The 7,739-nt window shown below is 41.7% G+C and overlaps 1 protein-coding gene across 1 annotated transcript in view; it reads left to right on the top strand.

Annotated features, from left to right (window-relative positions):
* The first annotated feature begins 6,116 nt into the window (after positions 1 to 6,116).
* The window catches only part of LOC143294285 (dopamine receptor 2-like), a 32,017-nt gene continuing 30,394 nt past the window's right edge, over positions 6,117 to 7,739 (top strand). Inside the window, exon 1 of the mRNA XM_076605720.1 lies at positions 6,117 to 6,497. The gene's annotated coding sequence lies outside the window, so the exon portion shown is untranslated. The remainder of the gene's footprint in view (positions 6,498 to 7,739) is intronic.

The raw sequence follows: 7,739 nt of genomic DNA on the forward strand, positions 1-7,739 counted from the left end.
CACACGCACGCACGCACGCACGTACGCACAAACGCACACACACACACACACACACACACGCAACCACGCACACACACACACACACACACACACACACACACAGAAGACAACAGGGGGGACGGGGGAAGGGGTGGTAGGGGGGGGGGGGGCGCTTTTTGACTAAACGTTATAAGGTTCATATCTGCATGAAAAATCGCAGTTCTAAAATCGGAGACGAACTAAACATCAATGAGTGATATCTGATCCGATGTGATGCGCTGCGATGAAATGCAAAATGCGACTGGATCCCAATATAATAATTATCAGCTGCATCCGTTTTTCCGATGATGATTATTGAACAGACAAAACATAAACAAACACTGTGTGAATCCCACGGCATAATTCTACCAATTCATCTAGCACACAAGTAAATAAAAGGTTCATTGGAAGGAACCTTGGTAGCATAAGCAGCATTGGCTTGAAGTTATGTACCTTGTGTGTGGAGAGAGTTACCACTCTTACTATTTGTTAATCATTTGATCTCCTGGCCTCAGTGTTTATTAATTTCAAGTTGAAAAACCACCGAGGCAACCATGTGTTTGCTCTGTATTGTCCGTGTGTTCTGTGTGGCTTGTTCAGGATTAAAGAGGCTATGCCAGTCTTGAATAAAAGCTAATTAAAAAATTGTGTTTGCACATTTCTTCTGTCATTGCTGCTGTGTGCACATGTGAAATGATCAGTATAAGAACTAGCCCGGCGATTCCTTCTTTGGGGAAGTGTCTGGGTTTGTTCCAATGTACCTTTTATTTACTTGTGTGCTAGCTGAATTGGTAGCGTAGGCAGCAGATCATCCATACATCTCGACGGTTGTTTTGAGTGGATCTCGGGAAGTAGATAATGTGTCATGCATTACTCGTTTTTTTTCCAGTGTGACTAAAGCACATGAGTCAGTTCACGCACCACAATCACAAACAACCAGCGTTTTCACGCTACTTTTCCTTTCACTGCCCACAGCATGAACGCACCAGTTGCTCAAAGACTATCATCATCCCGTCCCTCAACTTGTTAATGGATTATTCTGTGTCTTCTTTGTTTCTTCGGTTTTGTGTGTGTGTGTGCACGCGCGCGCGCGCGAATGCGTATGTGATATTTTGATAATTGTTCCTTTATTATCCTCTATAAATCTATAAATTTTTTCATCCGTTTTTTTTGTTTTTGTTTGTTTATTTTTTTGTTTTGTTTTCTTTCTTTCTTTCTTATATATATATATATATATATATATATATATATATATATATATATATATATATTATACTTATTTATTTTTTCATATTCTGTTTCTCTAAATGGACATATTCGTAAAAATGCCTTTAGTGTGCCTAACTGATAACCCATTACAGATTCACTCAATTAATAAACGTCTATTCACATAGTGTGATTTTTATTGCGCCCACATCAGCAGCTGACTAGGCGATCATACAACATACTCCCACACGTGCATGGTACCATTTCAAACAGAATTCGACCGTCGCCAGTCCTGCTGTGTAATTCGATCCAGACCATAAGTATGTTGGCTCGGTCACTGTGGCAGAACGATCAATTTTTATGATGCGACGTCTGGGTTGGAACGTGTTGGCCACGTTCGAACCCCATCACTTTAGGTTAACGATGTGGATGCGATCCATACCATTATCAGCACATCACTGGATCGCTGGAGAGTGATGTGCACCTCAGCTGACAGAACTGTAGAGTGGTTTTTTTTGTTTTGTTTTTTTGTAAACGCATATGTCATGGCCAAGATATATTGCAAGGTCAGTATTCCGAGTTAAAAAAAAAAAAAAAAAAAAATCCTAAAAAAATTCCAACCAGCAGTGAACTGTTCTCAAGACAAGTGAAGTTTGTTCAACAGCCAGAAAACTGCACCTGTGACTGCTGCAATCTTCAGTTGCTTTGAGGACACTACGAGTCGAAGTACTCAACTTCTCCTATCCCAAGTGGGTTCATAATTTTTTTCCTCTTGTTTTTTGTATCCTGTTTTGAAAGAACCCAGGCAGTCAAACCCTTTTTTTTAATACCCTATCCGAAAAATAATGTTCCATATGCTGATGACATTTTGTATAGCAAATATATACCTCTGTAGACTGTCATTATTTCATAGTCACACACATTGGTACTTGAATGATCTTTGTTTTGTTTTGTTTGTTGGCTTGTTTATCTTAACTCAAAGTATTGAACGGGTGGTTTCGGGTGCGTACAACGTTGTGTGTTTGGTATTTTCTAACGCTATGGCAAGCGTGTTAAATAATTTGTTTTTAGTTATCCTCGTGTAACATCACGTGCTTGTGAAAACAAAAAGTATCAAAAGATTCATTCATTCCCGGTGTTAGATACTCAAAGCATTGCACTAAAAAGAACGTTCCATATTAACAATACTGTAAAATAATAAAGAATGATTTGTTTTTTTCCCGTAGAAACCGTATGCTGATTTTTTGAGCAATATGCATTTCTCGCAAACGCTTATGAGTACTTTGGATGAATAGTAATGATGTTTAGTCAAGAGGCAATGTAGGGCATGTAGGTTTACAACCTTCCAAAAGGAATCAGAAAAAAACAGAAAGAAAATGCAACAAACAGACAAAAACGGAAAAAAAAAAACCTCCGAAGAAAAAAAAGAAAAAAAGAAAAAAAGATCTTGTAGAATTGTTGCACGAGGTGCAAAGTAGGAAATTATCCATTCCCGATCTTTATATATATATATATATATATATATATATAATTTTTCGTTATTATTTCGTTTGTTTTGTTTTTGTTATTTTCTTTGTTTGTTTTTTTGTTTGTTTGTTTGTTGTTGTTTCACACAATTACTTACTGGATAGTAATCATGCCAAAAGGATGTTAATTTGAAAATCTGTTCCATAGGCTGGGATGGGTGGGTGGTGGCAGTGGTTGGGGGGCTGGGGGTTATAAAATGTGGTCAATCATATTGTGAGACAGGGGGGTGTAGGGAGGGGGTTGGGGGGGTAATAAAAATGTGGTGAATCATATTGTGAACCGATATTCTTTCGCTGTGTTTCATTGAGTTAGGGTTGTCTTTGGCGCTCTACACTTATTCATATTAAGATAAAAGACTCTTTTTTTCCCCAAACAATACATTCTTTGTCTGTCTGTCTGTCTGTCTGTCTGTCTCTATCACTGACCTGTCCCTCACTCACTCATTCTCTCTCACTGTGTTTGTGTCTCTCTGTCTGTCTCCCCATCTCTCTCACTAACTCACTCACTCACCCACTCATTCATTCACTCACTCACTCACTCAAACTCACCCCCCCTTCTCCCTCTCTCTCTCTAAATTATTTAATGTTGACTCCCCAGATCAGTTGGTTAGTATGTCAAAATTCGTTGTTCAGGCATTTAGGAAAAGAGTATTAGCAGAAAAGCACTAGAATGAAAGTCCCACTTCAAATAGCATGCAAACTGGTCGTTTCCAGTCGAGTTAACATATGTGGGTTTTTTTCGTGCGTTGATAGGCATGCGTGCAAGTGTGTACACGTCGAGTTTGTCTGTGGGTGTGAGTGCGAGAGTGTGTGGGTGTGTGTACGCGCGCATATGCGCATACTCTGGTGTGTGTGAGAGAGTGTGAATGATTTTGTGTGAAGATGGGCGTGTGGGGTAGGCAGGTATTAGAACGTGAGTGTGTGAATGGATGAGTATGACAGTGTATGTATGGATTGTTTGTCGTGCGAAGGGTGGGTCTCTCTCTCTCTCTCTCTCTCTCTCTCTCTCTCTCTGTGTGTGTGTGTGTGTGTGTGTGTGTGTGTGTGTGTGTGTGTGTGTGTGCATGACGGCTGAATATAATGGACATGTGGCTTTTTTTAAAATGTCATGTTAGGAGCTGTTGGCTTGAGTAATTAAAGTCGTTCAGCGTTCTCTCTCTCTCTCTCTCTCTCTCTCTCTCTGTGTGCACATGAATGATAAATGATAAAGTCCAGACTTCAGAGCCTCGACAAGTGCAGTGGGCAGTGACACCTTTGGATACAGGACTACGTCATTTGGCACACACCGTGTTGTGCTGTTTGTATTTCGGTCAGGACATCTTGCTCAGCAATGCTGTGGATGGCTTTGTGACGTGCCTCTTCATCTAGCTGCTTTTCTGATTTATCTGAAACCAGTTGCTTTGTGTGTACATTGTGATTTCTTCATTGTTCCATTATGTTGCGTAGTTCAGTAGTCGAGACCCTGCCTGAAACATCGTCATCATCATAGTCGTCAGCGTCGTCGTCTTCATCTTCATCATCATCATAGTTGTCATCGTCATCATCATGATCATGATCATCATCATCATCATCACCATCACCAACACCATCACCACCACATCAACACCAGCACCACCACCCTCAACACCATCATCATCATCATCACCACTGATCATCATCATTGTATTCGTCGTCGTTCTCGTCATCAGCACCATCAATATCATCCATCATTATCTTTTTGTCTTTTTGTTTTCAGGGTATATAGCAAGCTGCTCACACCCGCCTGAGAAGGAACCGGCTTTTCCTCCTGATGACTGCCCTTGTTTTGTCCAACTGCGAGAGGCCCTGGGGAACTCAAATGCAACAACTGTGATGAAGGGAAATATCTCTATCAGGGATTTTTGATTCACTTACCGAACTGTTTCCCTCATTCGACGTTTCATTGAGGTACATCAGTACCTGAATAACCTACTGCAATCGAACTCAAAACCACCAAAACAACTCACTGCTTCTTCATTTAGCTCTATCCGCTGAGAGCTCAGGTGAATTATCTGTGGTAGCTGATTTTTTTGAGTCTGGTCATCGCACAAAGTCTTTAGTGTTTCCTTAACATGCGTAAGCCTTTCAAATTACGATATTGGGCAGCGCCAGAGAACTGAACGTGCGTTCTCGCGCGCACACACACACACACACACACACACACACACACTACCCATGTAAATGAGATATCATGCTGACTGATAGCGGCAGTGTGTGGACCTGACCAACCAACAGTGTTTGTGATCTTAAATCTCGTCAGGCACTCAGTTTTACGTGTGTGTTCACGAGCGCTGGTTCGATACTCACTCACATGTGTACTTCATTTGCCCTGGAATTCACCTACTCTTGTGGCCATTGGTTCCACTGCACCATTCAGGTTCGCATGAACCATAACAATCTGCAACGGCATGAACTTCCAGTACGTGTGAACCTAAACGAGTCACAAACGCACCCAGTGATTGACAGTACCGTGTGGGTGTTGATAAAAAAAAATGCAAGCATTTTGCAGTGTATGAAACCTCCCTGTGTTTGAACCTGAACAGTCCCCTGTGTGTGTGTCGACAACATTTGTGAAATGTACGGGAGAGAACCTGCGCATCCCATAATTATGATAGTAGCTGACCTGCTGACATGATCCATGCGCATCATGGGAACATAAATAACGACCCATTCGCACTACAGATTTTCGTGTGGACCATGCAAAATGAGACGGATTTCCCATTCTTGTGTGTAAATCGAGCGTAAGAGAACGTACGCAGTTAGTCGACACGGGCTGCTGAATCCTGTATCTGAATGAAACGAGAGAGAACCTTGCAAATCCACTCAGTGTACCCATTTATGGAACCCAAATTACAACGACACCGTCTGCTGTTTATTGCGTAGCAGTCAACACCTGGTGCACGCAAACAAGCTGCGCAGGTGTTGAGTATTGTTGTCAAGAGCGTGCTGACCTAAGAAACCATGTGGTTGTGAATCCAGCTGTTTGACATTATTAACAACTCAAGCGGTTCTTTATTCATCTGCCCTCAATTAGGTACATGCGAAAATGCACGTCCACGTAACTGCTGGTGCATCCATACCGATCAAGTGCTCAAGGACGTAAACAGCATGCTGGCTTATCTGCTGCCTCCATCACATGTGTGTGTGTGTGTGTACATCATGCAGCAATGCACGTGCGTTTATTGAACCATATCGAACAGGTGTGTGAGGAATCCAAACAACCCGATTAGTGTGAAGATTTAGGTGCACTAATTACATGCTTGAGAAAGAAACAAGAACCTGAACGCCAGCCAATGTATTCTGCAGTCGTCACCGATTTTTCCACTAATTAAGTTGAAAAAAAAAAATCTTCCATTCCTTCATCGGAAAACTCGTCCGGTTATCTTTTCAACGTGTGTATTATCATTCTCTTTTGAGATCAAGTGGCCATAGACCTGTTATTTACTTATTTATTTATTTATCTATACATTTGTTTATTTATTCTATTCGTTGATTTATCCAATTATTCGTTTTTGTCTTCTTATTTATCCATTCATTTATCAATCTATCCATCCATTATTTCATATAATTTGCTTATCTATCCAAGACTTTCCGAGGTATTTTTGGTGAAAAAAAAAAAGATGTGCACGAGATGGGATGAACGAAGGTGAACTTCCCGAAAAAAACCCTCTCTGATTGCCAACATATGCTCGCGAGGGAATTCCTCCTCTCTCCACTGTTTTTCATCCGGTAAGTTTTCTCTGTGTTTTTCTGTATGATTCGGTACAACGCAGTGCGCGCGAGTGGGAGCACACACACACACACACACACACACACACACACACACACACACACACACACGCATACATGCACGCACACACACGTTTGTGTAAGCACATTGGCAGACAGACAGACAGACAGATACATAACAGACACAGAGAGACAGAGACAGAATCAGACAGACAGACAGACAGAATCAGACAGACAGACAGACAGACAGACATATATATATATATATATATATATATAAGTGTGTGTGTGTGTGTGTGTGTGTGTGTGTGTGTGTGTGTGTGTGTGTGTGTTTAAAATGAATAAAGCAAAGTTGAAAACCAACACCTATTTTGTTGATTAAAAAAAAGAATTATATATATATAGACGAAGCTAAAACCATATGTTCCTCAGGGATAGCAGAACAAAAAGGAAGAAAAGAAAAGAAAAGAAAATTTTTTTTTCCCCAATCACTGAGGGAAAAAAACAACAAAACAAATAAACAACCAAACGTTACAGACAGACACGAAGAAGACAACACTCCAAACAACAGACAGTATAGTGCGGGGTGAACATTCTTCGCCTCGGCTTTCAGCCTCAACCGAAGAGGAACACCTGGCGAAGAGAATGGTGTGTTGTTGACAATACACACAGAATAGACTCGTGCAACACAACAGTCTGAACACAGCAAAACATAATCTGATAATAAAGTCAGACCCTTTCGGATCTGGCAAGATCCAAACAAACGTTACTGACTATTATAATTATTTCCTTGACGCTTGCTCTAAACGCTAAGCATACTGGGATTATTACAAATGCATTATGGGGCTCACTTTTACTTTCATTTTGAACATTGGGTACGATAGACACGACAGAGACCTCCAGGCAGACACCAAGAAGATGTGTCTAACCTGGAGCCCTATAAAGGCAAAGGCGCTTGGGTAGGGGACCGTACAGGTCTTTTATCGACTGCCTATATACCTACCCCCCCCCCCCCCCTGCACCCCCCTCCCCCCCCCCCATCCCTGCAGAAGGGAGCGACTGGTCAAAGTTAGGGCAGATGTTCCCACCACGGCATAATAATCCTATAGGAGGAAGCAGTCTATGTAAGCTATGTATATTCACCTCGCCCCCCCCCCCTCCCCAACCCCGCCCCCCATCGCCCCTCCCCACCCCTCCCCTCTGAAAACATGCTTTTGTCAGAGACTGATGCCCACAACGGGC

Source organism: Babylonia areolata, chromosome 19 (genome assembly GCF_041734735.1).
Source record: "Babylonia areolata isolate BAREFJ2019XMU chromosome 19, ASM4173473v1, whole genome shotgun sequence".
NCBI lineage: Eukaryota > Metazoa > Mollusca > Gastropoda > Neogastropoda > Buccinidae > Babylonia > Babylonia areolata.